The sequence below is a fragment of the Macaca nemestrina genome, chromosome 14, assembly GCF_043159975.1.
Source record: "Macaca nemestrina isolate mMacNem1 chromosome 14, mMacNem.hap1, whole genome shotgun sequence".
Lineage (NCBI taxonomy): Eukaryota > Metazoa > Chordata > Mammalia > Primates > Cercopithecidae > Macaca > Macaca nemestrina.
The window spans coordinates 77,515,336-77,531,066 of NC_092138.1; the positions used below are offsets into that span (position 1 = coordinate 77,515,336).

Below are 15,731 nucleotides of genomic sequence, written 5' to 3' on the forward strand. Positions count from 1 at the left end.
GGCAACAGACTGTGCAAACTGATTTTTAGTACTTCCTCATTTAATCCTTGTTATAATCCTATGAAATAGTACCATCTTTACTACTTTTTACAATGAGGAAATGGAAGCTGAGTGAGGTTATACAACTTGCCAAGATCTGACCATTGTGAATTGATAAAAAGTGGATTTAAACCGGTAGGTGGGCCGCAAACCCATGCTCCTCACTGCCATACTGGGTGCTGCTAGGCCGAGGTGCAAAACAGCCCCTGTTGGCTGAAGGTGTTTTTCAGCTGGCTCAGCTCTCGGGTTGGTGCATTCTGTAAATGATCAGTTTGACAGTGTAGGTAGTAGAGACATGCTGCTTTAAGAAAGAACTTTGTGTCTCTATTACGGAGAGAAGATATGAAGATATTAGTTCAGTCATCCATAAAAAAATACAACAGTCTTTCCTGTTTTAAGTGGGAGGGATCCCTAACTCTTTGGTCTTTATCTGAAGGAAAATGTAAAGGTATTACAGGGCTGTAAGCATGGCAACAGATGTGATTAGATTAGCATTTTAAATCTCTCACTCCAGATGTTCAGCTGCATTAGGTAACTACCTCAAGGTGAGTGCCAATGAAAACTCTTAAATAAGTACTTTGTTCATAGGAATCCTTCAAGGTTTTCTAGGTCTGTGCTGTCCAGTATGGTAGCCCTGAGCCACAGGTGGCTGTTGAGCACTAGAAACAGTGAAACAGCCTTTGAAACAGTGCCTGGTCCAAATGGATATGCTACTGTGTAACTCTAAAATACACTGAATGTTGAAGCTCATTAAAAAAAAGGATGAAATATCTCAGTAAGTTTTATATTGATAAATATAAGTTTTATACTGATAAATACAAAAATATTATTGAGATAATATTTTTGGATATATTAGGCTACATAGACTATGTTATTGAAGTTAATTACACTTGTTTCTAGCTGCTAGAAAATTTAAAATCACATACATGGCAGGCATGATTTTTTAATCTGACATTGCTGGTCTAGGTAATTTCCTTGCTCTCTAGTTAAATAGGAAATTTATGGGAATACCATTATCATAGGTTGATGCACTATCTCTGAGTACCCTTTGTTTAAACTGTTTCCTACCTAAGGTCTGTTGCTTCTTGGATAATATTCCATACCTTCATTGGCACTGTTCTTTTAAAATTCGGTTGGAAGTATCATTTTTCATTTATTATCAAAGAGCAGACTGTTCTTGACATATGTTAGAAAAAATTGAGCTTAGACCACATCTCATTAGTTACTCTGGATGGGTCAGAAAGTGGTGACCTGGTTATTAGACAGAGTGCACCAAGCATTAGCTTCTGTCCGTGTTCCCTTCTAAATATCATGTAGGCTTGACCCCTCCTCTTCATCCCCAGTGCATCGTCTGGCCCAGGCTTCCTTTATCTCGTCCCTGGGCCATCTTAGCAGCTGCTTAGCAGCCTGTTTCCCACAATCCTCTTCACCTCTAGGAGTCCCTCTTAATGCTGGCAAAATAATCTTGATAGGACACAGCTTTCATTATATCACATTGCCCTGATCAAGGATGATAAGAGAAACCTGTTTCTGTCCGAATGCAGGGAGGGAGGGAAGGCTCTGACATTTGAAACTGGATAGATCTTATGTTTTTTAATCCCTATGAAATGGATATATTTAGTCCCATTATACAGGTCAGGAAGTTAGAGGTCCTATTGTCTTTCTTTGTCTTTCTTTGCTAGTTCTAGTGACCTGTGCTGATTGCTAGCTTTCAAGAACATTCATGGAAACAAAAACTTGGAACTCCTGTAATACCATCTTTTTGGGGTTGGGAATATGTATTGGGTACCTCTTTCTTATATATATTCATGGAGTTCTTCGTAGACAAACCATTCAGTCTGGTTATGATGTTCACCTCCCCTCTACATCACGGTTTTATTTACTTATGAAAAGAAATGCAATGCAAAAAAAAACAGGAACATTCATTATCTAACCCACCCTTTCTAGCCTTAAATCATGTCCTTTTCTTTCCCAATGGTCTAATCATAACTGCCCTCTCCATCTCTGTACTTGGAAACTGTACTATAACAATCTATGCCTTATTAAGAGTGTTTGGAATTCTTCATTCTCTGATTTTTTTTTATGTTAGTCTTATCCCAACTATATTTTTAACTTCCATGAGAAGGAACATGCCTTATACCAGCCTTCTGTCTCCCTCATTGTTTTTGTTTTTCTTTCATGTCTAGAACCGTACTAGCTATGTAGTAGGCACTCAGATGTTTAGTTAGTGGATGGTGCTGGCATGTGGCAGCTGGTCAATAAATATTTGTTTTTGGCTCAATGGAAAATGATTTTTTTATAAATGAGGACAGAGAGCTCCAGATCAATGATTCCCTCTTCACCAGTCTAGATGTGAGGTGGAGTGGACCTTGGCAATGACAAGACACTTCTAAGCCAGACTCGACCTCATGGCATCTCAGATTTCCCACCTGATCTCAGTTGCGGGATGAGGTGGTCATGGCTAGTATCCCATATAGCTCCAGAAGGTAATGGGTTATATTGCTTCTAATATTTCCTGGAGTGACATTTAAGATGTTTATTTGTGTTTGGGGGGTAGAAAGTAAAGTATATAATCCACTGAGGACAGAACCTGTCCTCCTTAGGGCCTCCTAGAACAAAATTGAACATTAGATCAATGAGATCAACTGATTGATGAAATATTTTGTTCAAATATGTGTTTCTGCTAAACCTTGCTGTCTCTTGTATGGGATACACCTGCTCCTGTCTGAAGTTTATGAAGACAGCTCGCAAAGCATTGACATTTGGTCCACTTGCTAATAGGCAGTTAATGTTCTGTGGTCAGTCTTGGCTGTGCCTCTTTTCTTCACGTGCCAACATTATTTTGTGGATTCATGTTAAGTATTTAAACACCAGAGTGATCACACACCCACACATTCCCTAAAATGTGGGCTGACTTGTTGGCCAACCATTCATGAACCTGGGGATTTTTTGAGAGAGACTATTTAGTTTGTTTTCTGATTTCTCTGAAAACATTTAAACAAACAAACAAAAGTTCCAACTTGTAAAGCCCACATACTAATAAAAATCACACAAACACTATAGAAGTTGGAATTCAGAAAGGGTAAAACTTCTTTTCAACCTCCCCTTCAGACAGAACTTCACTGGTAAAAGTTTAAGGTATATGGCTTCTGGTCATTTTTCTATATTTACATATTTGCATCATATTATTATCAGTATTTGAGTAGAAACAGATTATGTGTTCTGTTTTGCAACTTATTTTTTCACTTAACTAAAAACATGAAAGAACACTTCCCCTAAGAATTCCCTAAGAAGTACAGGTTTTGGTATGTAGGAAAAAGAACTAGATGCCTGGGGTTCTTAGCTTTGGTGACAAGAGAACTTTGCCTACACTGTTGAACTTTTGCCATCAGTGACCTCATTCTACTTTAATATGTCGATCTTTGAAGACTTACTTTTTTTAGTAATTCCATAGAAATAAACTGTTTGGAGACCAGTTCTTTTCAGTCGTGATGCTTCTCATCCCCTAAATACACCAGTCTTCTGGAATGTAGTAATGTTTTATGAGTAAAAATTATGTTTTGTAAGGACACTCCTCTTTGTCTGAAATTCATTGCCAGAGGCAGGAACAGAATAAGGAGCACAGTAATATGCACAAGAATATGAGAAAAGGAAGACAAAGGTAGAAGTATCCTTAAGTTCAAAAATGCCAGATCTGCTAGACAGTCTTAAGACAAAGATGACATTGAGATTAGGGAAGAAGAATAGAGAGGGAAAGAGGCTGGCAGCAGGGCCCTGCTGATCCATGGATTCGCCTCCAGCCACAAGCCAGTCAGTCCCTAGCTCATGGCCATATGGGACTGAGGCTAAAGCTGTGCTCTAATTCTGATCCTCAAGCTTCTCCACCAGCCCTCTCCCTCCCCCGACAAACACATACAGCCTTGCAGTTCCTGAGCATTAGCAAATGTGTAATTCCTTATTTCGTCAGTGCTAAGATGCACTTTTCCCCACATTTATACATTTCTCAAAAGGGATGCATGTTATCATCAGTTTATATTTAGTGTGCATGGAGTCCTCCCTTGAAAATTTGTTATTAAACTAAGTCTTATAATAAATTTGGAGGAAGAACTCCAAATAGAGGAACAACAATGTATGGGTTCTGGACTCTGCCTGGAGATAGGTTTGAAAAGAACAGAACACAGTCCCTGCTTTCAAGAAACTCACAATACACTGTGGGGAAAGAGGCAACTAAGTGGATGGTACTGTATGAAAATGTTTGGGAGATTCAAGGGTACCTAGGAAGGGTCCAGCACAGCCTTGGGTTGCCAGGAAGGGCCTTCTAGAGAAAGTGGTACTCAATTGGGTATGATTTTGCACTAACCCTTCTGGAGGTGGAAGGGGGTCATTTGGCAGTGTTTCCAGAGAGACAGTTGAAGCACTGTTGGTTGTCACTACTGGGGATTAGGGAAGATGCTACCATAATCTAGTGGGGATGTCAGGGATGCTGCTAAATATCCTACAATGCCCAGGACAGCCTCTCACAATAATTATCAGGCTTCAAATGTGAATAGCACCCCGAGTTTGAGAAACCCTCCTGTAAGTTGAGATTGAGGGATGAATACACATTGGTGGTACTGGGGGAGGGGGTCAGGGTGGAGAGAGTCAGTCGTAGGTGTCCAGGAAAGGCAGTTATTTGGAGGAAAAGTTGCCCATGGTGGGGAATGGCACAGAAACAATGGTTTTCTAAGGTTTGGAAGCAAAAGTATCCTATTATTGGTCCTAAGAAGGTTGTTGCTGACCATGATGAATTTGGTTTAGCAGAATGAGAGTTACAAAAGCCAGATGTAGAAGACTGAAGGAGAAGTAAGGAACACGAAAGCAGTTTGTGAAAAGGAGGAATTAATGATAACAATGGCATTGTAATTAAGTTTTTGTATATGCCAGAGACTATGCCAAATGCTTTATGTTCCTTATCCAGATTATTCTACACCACCTTGTGATATATGGATTACTCGGTATGGATGAGGAAATAGAGGTTTGGAGAATTTAAATAGTTTGTCAAGGATTCATATAGCTCATAAATCATAGAGTCGGGATTCAACCTCAGGCCTCTTTGACTCTATCTATAATTTCCCTAGAGAAGAAGATAGGCCAGAGGGACATGGAGAGAGAGAGAGAGAGAGAGAATGAGTGAGTGTTGGTATGTGTGCATGTGTGCGTATGTGTTCTCCCTAGATGGGTGAGAGTTTACGGTGGGGACAACTTAGCTAGTAGTCAAAGATAAACTGAAAATGCAAAAAGGATAACTATCAGATCATCTCCCAGATGAGGCAGGTGAGGACTGACTCAAGAGCTCAAGTTAAGGAATCAGCCTTAGATGATGGGACATGGGAGCACCACTTCCATTGTGGCACGAGGATAAGAGAGAAAAGATAGGTGTCTGTGCAGATGAGGAAGGGAAACCCTGAGAGAAAATGGAATCCTCTTCCTCTTCTCAGACACAGTGAGCAATGGGAGACAGACTTAACTATGTGAACATCAGATTACTGGGTGGAGTTGAGATCATGAATTTGCAGGGACACCAATCTGAGGATATGCAAAAAGAATTTGGGAGATTTAAGATTTTTCCATTTAAGATTGTTCCAGAGTTGACATTTTTTTCAGATGGTTATGTGGGGAAGACAAAGGGGTGGGTTGCATAACAAGAGCTCATTCTCAGCTTTCGCTCTACCTGCTTAAATTCCTTTAGGAAGAGATAGTGTGGCTTTTCTCTCTTTTTTTTTTAATTTTAATTTTATTTAATTGTTTTACTTTTCCATAAGTTATTGGAGTACAGGTGGTATTTGGTTACATGAGTAAGTTCTTTAGTGGTGACGTGTGACATTTTGGTGCACCCATCACCCACATATACACTGCACAATATTTGTAGTCTTTTATCTCTTGCCCCACTCCCACTCTTTCCCCCAAGTCCTCGAAGTCCATTGTATTGTTCTTATGCCTTTGCATCTTCATAGCTTAGCTCCCAAATATCAGTGAGAACATACGATGTTTGGTTTTTCCATTCCTGAGTTACATCACTTAGAATAATAGTCTCCAGTCTCATCCGGGCCACTGCAAATGCTGTTAATTCATTCCTTTTTATGGCTGCATAGTATTCCATCACATATATATACATATATATATCTCTCTCTCTCTCTCACAACTTTTTTATCCACTCATTGATGGATGGGCATTCGGGTTGGTTCCATGATTTTGCAATTGTGAATTGTGTTGCTATATACATGTGTGTGCAAGTATCTTTTTCAAATAATGACTTCATTTCCTCTGGGTAGATCCCCAGTAGTGGGATTGCTGGATCAAATGGTAGTTCTACTTTTAGTTCTTTAAGGATCTCACACTGTTTTCCACAGTATTTGTACTAGTTTAGTTCCCACCAGCAGTGCAGAAGTGTTCTCTGTTTACTGCATCCACACCAACATCTACTAGTTTTTGATTTTTTGATTATGTCCATATTGCAGGAGTAAGATGATATCATGTTGTGGTTTTAATTTGTATTTCCCTGATCACTAGTGATGTTGAGCATTTTTTCGTGTTTGTTGGCCATTTGTATATCTTGTTTTGAGAATTGGCTATTCATGTCCTTAGCCTACTTTTTGATGGGATTCTTTTCTTACTGATTTGTTTGAATCCGTTGTAGATTCTGGATATTAGTCTTTTGCCAGATGTATAGATTGTGGATGATTTTCTCCCACATCTGTTTACTCTGCTGACTGTTCTTTTGCTGTGCAAAAGCTCTTTAGTTTAATTAGGTCCCAGCAATTTATCTTTGTTTTTATTGCACTTCCTTTTGACTTCTTGGTCATGAAATCCTTGTGTAAGCCAATGTCTAGAAGGGTTTTTCCAATGTCATCTTCTAAAATTTTTATAATTTCAGGTCTTAGATTTAAGTCCTTAATCCATCTTGAGTTACTTTTTGTATAAGGTAAGAGATGAGGATCCAGTTTCATTCTCCCACATGTGGCTAGCCAATTATCCCAGCACCATTTGTTGAAAAGGATGTTCTTTCCCCATTTTATGTTTTTGTTTGCTTTGTTGAAGATCAGTTAGCTGTAAGTATTTGGGATTATTTCTGGGTTCTCTATTGTCTTCCATTGGTATACCTGCCTATTTTTATACCAGTACTATCCTGTTTTGGTGACTAGGCCCTTACAGTGTAGTTTGAAATCAGGCAGTGTGATGCCTCTAGATTTGTTCTTTTTGCTTAGTCTTCCTTTGGCTATGTGGGCTCTTTTTTGGTTCCGTATGAATTTTAGAATTGTTTTTTCTAATTCTGTGAAGAATGATGGTGGTATTCTGATGGAGATTGCACTGACTTTGTACATTGCTTTTGACAGTATGGTCATTTTCATATTGATTCTACCCATCCGTGAGCATGGGATGTGTTTCCTTTTGTTTGTGTCATCTGTAATTTCTTTCAGCAGTGCTTTGTAGTTTTCCTTGTAGGGGTGTTTCACCTCTACACCTCCTTGGTTAGGTATATTCCTAAGTACTTTATTTTATTTTTTTCAGCTATTGTAAAAGGGGTTGAGTTCTTGATTTGATTCTCTTACTGGCCACTGTTGGTGTACAGAAGAGCTGATTTGTATACATTAATCTTGTATCTGGAAACTTTGCTGCTGAATTCTTTTATCAATTCTAGGAGATTTCTGGAGGAGTTCTTAGGGTTTTCAAGGTAAATAATCATATCGTCAGCAAATGAACAATGACAGTTTGGCTTCCTCTTTACCAATTTGGATGCCCCTTATTTCTTTCTCATCTGATTGCTCTGGCTAGAACTTTCAGTACTGTGTTGAAGAGGAGTGGTGAGAGTGGGCATCCTTGTCTTGTTCCAGTTCTCAGAGGGAGAGCTTTCAACTTTCCCTATTCAGTATTATGCTGGCTGTGGGTTTGTCATAGATGGCTTTTATTACGTTAAGGTATGTCTCTTCTATGCCAATTTTGCTGAGCGTTTTAATCATACAGGGATGCTGGATTTTGTCGAATGCTTTTTCTGCATCTGTTGAGATGATCATGTGATTTTTATTTTAAATTCTGTTTATGTGGTGTATCACATTTATTGACTCACATACATCAAACCATCCCTCCATCCCTGGTATGAAACCCACTTGATCATGGTAGATTATCTTTTTGATATGCTGTTGAATTTGGTTAGCTAGTATTTTGTAAAGGAGTTTAGCATCTATATTCATCAAGGATATTGGTCTGTAGTTTTCTACTGTGGTTATGTCCTTTCCTGGTTTTGGTATTAGAGTGCTGCTGGCTTCATAGAATGAATTAGGGAGGGTTCCCTCTTTATCTTGTGGAATAGTGTCAAAAGGACTGGTCAAATTCTTTTTTGAATGTCTCATAGAAGAATTCTGCTGTGAATCCATCTGGTCCTGGGCTTTTTTTGTTGGTAATTTTTTAATTACCATTTAAATCTCACTGTTTGTTATTGGTCTGTTCAGGATACCTAATTCTTCCTGATTTAAGGTAAGAGAGTTGTATTTTTCCAGGAATTTATCCTCTCCTAGGTTTTCTGCGTTTATGTGCATAAAGTTTATGTGCATAAAGGTGTTCGTAGTAGCCTTGAATGATCTTTTGTATTTCTGTGGTGCCAGTTGTAATATCACCTGTTTTGTTTCTTAGTGAGGTTATTTGGATTTTCTGTCTTCATTTCTTGGTTAATTTTGCTAATGGTCTATCAATTTTATTTATCTTTTCAAATAATCAGCTTTTGTTTCATTTATCTTTTATATTTTTGTTTGTTTGTTTGTTTCAATTTCATTAAGTTCTGCTCTGATCTTGGTTATTTCCTCTCTTCTGCCGGGTTTGGGTTTGGGTTTGGTTTATTCTTGTTTGTCTGTTTCCCTGAGGTGTGACCTTAGATTGTCTTTTTCTGCTCTTTCAGACTTTTTGATGTAGATATAGGCAGTTAGGGCTATGAATTTTCCTCTTAACACTACCTTTGCTGTATCCGAGAGGTTTTGATAGGTTGTGTCATTATTGTCATTAAGTTTGAAGAATTTTTAAATTTCCATCTTGATTTCATCTTTGACCCAATGCTCATTCAGGACCAGATTATTTAATTTCCATATATTTTCATGATTTTGAAGGTTCCTTTTGGAGTTGCTTTCCAGTTTTATTCCACTGTAGTCTGAGAGAGTGCTTGAAATAATTTTAGTTTTCTTAAATTTATTGAGGCTTGTTTTGTGGCCTATCATATGGTCTATCTTGGAGAACATTCCATGTGCTGTTGAATGGAGTGTGTATTCTGCAGTTGTTGGATGAAATGTTCTGTATGTATCTGTTAAGTCCATTTGTTCCAAGGTATAGTTTAAATCCATTGTTTCTTTGTTGACTTTCTGTCTTGATGACCTGTCTAGTGCTGTCAGTGTAATGTTGAAGCCCCCACTATTATTGTGCTGCTATCTCATTTCTTAGGTCTATGAGTAATTATTTTATAAATTTGGGAGCTCCAGTGTTAGATGCATATATGTTTACAATTGTGATATTTTCCTGTTAGACAAGGCCTTTTACCATTGTATACTGTCCCTCTTTGTCTCCTTTAACCACTGTTGCTTTAAAGTTTGTTTTGTCTAATATAAGAATAGCTACCCCTGCTCACTTTTGGTGTCCATTTGCATGAAATGCCTTTTCCCACCCCTTTAAGTTTATATGAGTCCTTATGTGTTAGGTGAGTCTCCTGAAGGCAGCAGATAGTTGGTTGGTGACTTCTTATGTATTCTGTGCTTCTGGTTCTGTATCTTTTAAGTGGAGCATTTAGGCCATTTACATTCAATGTTAGTATTGAAATGTGAGGTACCATTGCTTTCATCATGCTCTTTGTTGCCTGTGTACTTTGGTTTTTTGTTTTTGCTTTTTAACTTGTATTTTTGTTTTATAGGTCCTGTGTGAGTGTGATTTATGTTTTAAAGAGATTCTGTTTTGATGTGTTTCCAGGGTTTGTTTTAAGATTTAGAGCTCCTTTTAGCAATTCTTGTAGTGGTGGTTTGGTAATGGCGAATTCTCTCGGCATTTGTTTGTCTGAAAACAAGTGTATCTTTCCTTCATATATTATGCTTAGTTTTGGGGGATACAAAATTCTTTGTTGGTAATTGTTTTGTTTGATGAGACTGAAGATAGGTCTCCAATCCCTTCTAGCTTGTAGGGTTTCTGCTGAGAAATCTGCTGTTAATCTGATAGGTTTTCCTTTATAGGTTACCTGGTGCTTCTATCTCACAGCTCTTAAGATTCTTTCCTTTGTCTTAACTTTGGATAACTTGATGACAGTGTGCCTAGGTGAAGATCTTTTTGCAATGAATTTCGCAGGTGTTCTTTGTGCTTTCTATATTTGGCTGTCTAGGTCTCTCGCAAAGCTGGGGAAGTTTTCCTCAATTATTCCCCCAAATATGTTTCCCAGGCTTTTAGAATTCTCTTCTTCCTCAGGTACACTGATTATTCTTAGATTTGGTCGTTTAACATAATCCCAGACTTCTTGGATGTTTTGTTCATATTTTCTTATTCTTTTTTCTTTGTCTTTGTTGGATTGGGTTAATTTGAAGACCTTATCTTCAAGCTTGAATTTCTTTCTTCTGCTTGTTCAATTCTAATGCTGAGACTTTCCAGAGCATTTTGCTTTTCTAAAATTGTGTCCAAAGTTTTCTGAATTTTTGATTGTTTTATTCTTTAAGCTATCTATTTCCACGAATATTTCTCCCTTCTCTTCTTGTATCATTTTTTGGATTTCCTTGCATTGGGCTTCACCTTTCTCTGGTCTAGCCCTGATTAGCTTAATAACTAACCTCCTGAATTCTTTTTCAGATAAATCAGGGATTTCTTCTTGGTTTGGATCCATTGCTGGTGAACTAGTGTGATTTTTTTTTTTTTTTTTTTTTTTTTTTTTTTTCCAGGGGGGTTGAAGAGCCTTGTTTTGTCATATTACCAGGGTTAGTTTTCTGGTTCCTTCTCATTTGGATAGGCTCTTGTCAGAGGGAAGGTCTATGGCTGAAGACTGTTGTTCAGATTCTTTTGTCCCACGGGGTGTTCCCTTGGTGTGTAGTATTCTCCCCCTTTTCCTATGGATGTTGCTTCCTACGAGCCGAACTGCAGTGATTGTTGTCTCTCTTCTAGGTCTAGCTACCCAGCGAGTCTACCCAGCACCAGGCTGGTGGGGGGTTTCTGCACAGAGCCCTGTGATGTGAATTGTCTAAGGGGTCTCTCAGCCATGGATACCAGCGCCTGTTCAGATGGAGGTGGCAGAGGGTGCAGTGGACTCTCTGAGGGTCCTTACCTTGGTGATTTAATGGTCTATTTTTGTGCTGGTTGGCCTCCTGCCAGGAGGTGGCACTTTCTAAAAACCATCAGCCGTAGTAGTGTGGAGAGGGACCAGCGGTGGGCGGGGCCCTAGAATTCCCAATATTATATGCCCTTTGTCTTCCACTACCAGGGTGGGTAGGGGAGGACCATCAGGTGGGGTGGGGCGAGATGTGTCTGAGCTTAGACTCTCCTTGGGCAGGTCTTGCTGTGGCTGCTGTGGGGGATGACGGTGAGATTCCCAGGTCACTGGAGTTGTGTACCTATGAAGATTATGGCTGCCTCTGCTGAGTCATGCAGGTTTTCAGGGAAGTGGGGGAAAGCCAGCAGTCATGAAGGACCGGTATGACTCCCGCTGTGACCCCTGCAATAGCCCCAAGTCTGTTTCCAGGTGGAGGGTGAGATGGGCTTGAAAATTTCTCTGAGGCCATGTACCTCCCAGCTGCAAGAAAAAAGGGTTTTAGTTCTTCCACACCTGTGTAGTCTGCATGTCGGATTTGTGCCCTCCCCCGAGTTCTGGCCAGGAGGCTTCTCACCCCGTTCAAATTGTTACAGAGTTCAGCTAGAGAGTTCGTTCTCCCTGTGGAGTTTTACCCCCTTCTCCTCTGGCCACCGTCCCAATGGATCCCTGTGATGCCAAGCAGGAATGGGCTGCTTGGGGACCCAATGAGATCGCAGGGCCTTTCTGCTGCTTCCTCTACCGCTGTATTTTGCTTGGCTCTCTAACTTGACTCAGCTCCAGGTAAAGTCAGAAACTTCTCTGGCAAACAGACCTTCAGCTTCTCCAGTGGGGGTGTGTGTTTGGGAGAGGAGGGTCTCCCTTTCCCATTTCTGCAGTTGGGCCACTCACAGTATTTGTGGTGTCTCCCGGGTCCTGCAGGAGCAGTTTGCTTTTTTCAGAGGGCCTCTGGGTCCTCTTGGGATTGCTGGTTTGTTCTTGTAGTCGACCTGGAGCTAAAATTCACAATGCAAGCCTACGCATGCTGCTCTGCCTGGAGCTGCAATCTAGTCTTGCCTCCCTTCTGCCATGATACCAGAAATCCCTGCTTTTCCTTTAAATGTATGGATAGAGCAACGTGTTGATTGAGAATTGATGATATACAGACACAGTTAATAAAAAATTATCTTTATAACCTTAAGGCTGGAGTTTCTAAAATCACTGAATATGGATTGTCTGAGGTTACTGACTTAGAAGTAGTCATTCAAGAATCCCAGACAGGGTGGAAAAAAAAAGTCATTGTCAGCAGAAGAGTTAACATTCTTAGTAATCTGGAGTAAGAAAGTTGAGTTTATTGATACCTAGTACTTTACCAGTCACCCCAGTTGTTTTACATTTGATGATTTTTTTAAACTGTTTGAAGTGTTGAAATTTGTTGAAAATTTTTCACATTATTAAGAAAAAAATGAAAGTGTTATTCTCTTGCGCCCACACCTGGATAATTTACCTTATTTGTAAATTTTGAAAACTTTATGTCCTCTTTTCTAGTCATTGTTTCTCTTTGTTTTCTTGTACAAATGCATTAGCTAGCATTTCCACAACAATGCTAAGTACCAGTGATAATCCTTGTCTGGTTTTTGACTTATAATTTTTCTAATGTTTCATCATTAAGTACAACACTGAGTTTATCTCAAATTGCTTCAAGTGCTGTTCAGCCTCTTTGATACTGATAAAATTATTTTTTTTTGACCTTTTAATATAGTGGAGTGTTGATAGATTTTCTTGTATTGAAACTGACTTTTCTCAGTCAACCCCACTTGATCTTGGAGGGATATTTCTTTAATGAGCTCCTGGATTTTATTTTGAATTTCTGCCTCAATATTTCTAAATGACATTGCTCTGCTTTTTATTAGTATTTATTGTGGACTAAGCTCTGTAATCTATGTCACACTGGCTTTGGAAATAGATTGGTAACAATCTTGTGCTTTATACTTTATACCAGTTTAAAAAGCATCTGATTTACTGATTCCTTAATGTCACTTAAGATGCTTTGGCGATTAGGTTGACTATTTGACTGTTTGCTAGTCTTTCATTTATATTGTTTCTTCTTGGATTAACTTTGGTAATATATGTGTTTCTAGACACATTACATTAGTTTTACACATATTGCCATGAGTTTTACATGGTAATTTTAAAATTATAATACATTTTCCTTTACATTTTTGGATATTGTCTTCTACTTATACTTATTTTCTATATTTATGTTTTGCCCTCCTCCCTTTTTGTTGTTAATTAGGCTAGCTAATTGTTTTAATTTAATTTTATATAGCATATTTAAAACAAATAAAAGTTACTGAGTAAATTACCTTATTATTTAATATATTGATTCCTGAGTTTATTTTTATTGTAATCAAATCTTTTCTCCCACTTTTCTTCTTCTGTCTTTCCATTTCCCCCTGGACTTGAGTTAGATGTTTGATTCATTTAGTATTGTTATTTCTTGATTTATAATGTTCATAAAGCTATGACGTTTCCTCTAAGTATTGCTTTTACCAGATTCCACATTTAAATATGTAGCATTTTAAAAGTCATATTCTACTGGTGAGTTTTTATTTCTGGTTACCCCAGAAATTGCTTAGGAGAATGTTAAAAAATGTTCTCAAATGTTTGGGATTTTTCTTCTCTTTTTTCTTCTTTGTTTTTTTTTTTTAACATACCTTTATTTCACTGTAAGTAGAAAATATGTACTTTTTTTTAAATTTGTAATTTATTATCTCTTAATTCTGGCATGAAATACTTCTATAAACCTCCATGGGCACTTGAAAACTTTTGTAGATGTCTCACAGATACTTGAAATGAAAATATGTTTTCTATTTCAAGATATAGAATATGAAATGTACCTCTTAACTCAATTTTATGAATTGTATGAATTATATCCTTGGTGGTCTTTCTCCAGTTAATCTGTTAAGTGCTTGTGCCTATTTCTTGTATCTGTTGCCATCTTTATTTCTTTATCTATTTGGTGCTGCTAGAGAACATAAATATTCATAATAAATCTTCATTGTGGATTGTACTTTTACATTATTAAGTATTCATCTTTATCGTGTTAAAAGCTTTTGTATCTTGAATTTAACCATGAATAATATTAATCATGATTTCTTCTTTCTTTTGCTTGGTGTATGTTTAATGATACTAGATTTTCAAACTTTTTGTATCATTTTACTATATATGTGTCTCTTATAGACAAAATCCAGTTAGAGATTGTTTTTTAATTTACTCTGGGGATGTTTTCCAGAGGAAGAATTATCCAGTTCACATTTATTGGTATATCACATATACCTAATTCTAATTAATTTTATGCATTCTCTTTTATATTTCTGTGCAATTTCCTTTATCCTCTTCATTTTATTATATAATCTGCATTTTCTTTTGAGTTCTTTCCTCTAGTAATTCAAAGCTATATAGTCTGTTTTTATTTTTATTACTAAATTAATGTTCTTACACCTTTTTTTGGAAATTTGTTAACTTCACAAATGAAACAGTATGTGTATTTATTTTTGTCCTGCTGTGAAAGTTGAGAATATTTGCCCGTATATACATATTTATTTTTATTTTTATTTATTTTTATATATTTTTTTGAGACAGGGTCTCACTCTATCACCCAGACAAGAGTGCAGTGACATGATCTCGGCTCACTGCAACCTCTGCCTCCCAGGCTCAAGCAATTCTCGTGTCTCAGCCTCCCAAGCAGCTGGGATTACAGGCACGTGCCCCTACCACCCGGCTAATTTTTGTATTTTTAGTAGAGACAGGTTTCACCATGTTGGCCAGACTGGTCTTGAACTCCTGACCTCAAATGATCCACTTGCCTCTGCCTCCCAAAGTGCTGGGATTACAGGCGTGAGCCACCTCTGCCCGTTTATATTTATCCTCTAAAGCTTTTACACTTCCATCTATGTATTTTATTATGGTTAAGTTATTTTTTTTCCAATTCTACATACTTTTATAGTTATTATGGGGTGATTTATTGTTATTATAACTACTACATTTAAGGAATTATAATTTTATTTTGTAAGTATTATCAATTATGCAATTGTAGTTTTAAATGTGAGTGGATTCGGTGCTCACAGCCTCTGCTTACCTCTAAATTTCCTGTTCTTGAGATCTTGATTTTGAACCTTCTGTTGGTTGTATTTTGAAGAAAAGCTACTTACATGCTGCATTCTCTGACTATGCTGATTAGAAAATCATTTTTTATTATTTTTATATATTAAAAAAACTGGTTGCGAACTTAATTGGAAATTGAATACTTGGGTATTGTTCTCTCTTTCTTGAGCCTCTGCAGACACAGCTTCACTTTTTTTCTGTCATCAAATGTTACCGTGAAAAAGTCGGAGACTTTTTCTGTTATAATTGAGTA

General features: G+C 37.8%; 1 protein-coding gene across 4 annotated transcripts in view; it reads left to right on the top strand.

Annotated features, from left to right (window-relative positions):
* LOC105481032 (zinc finger protein 462) overlaps positions 1-15,731 on the top strand; it is a 153,263-nt gene that overhangs the window by 32,273 nt on the left and 105,259 nt on the right. The gene's annotated exons all lie outside the window — the stretch shown is intronic.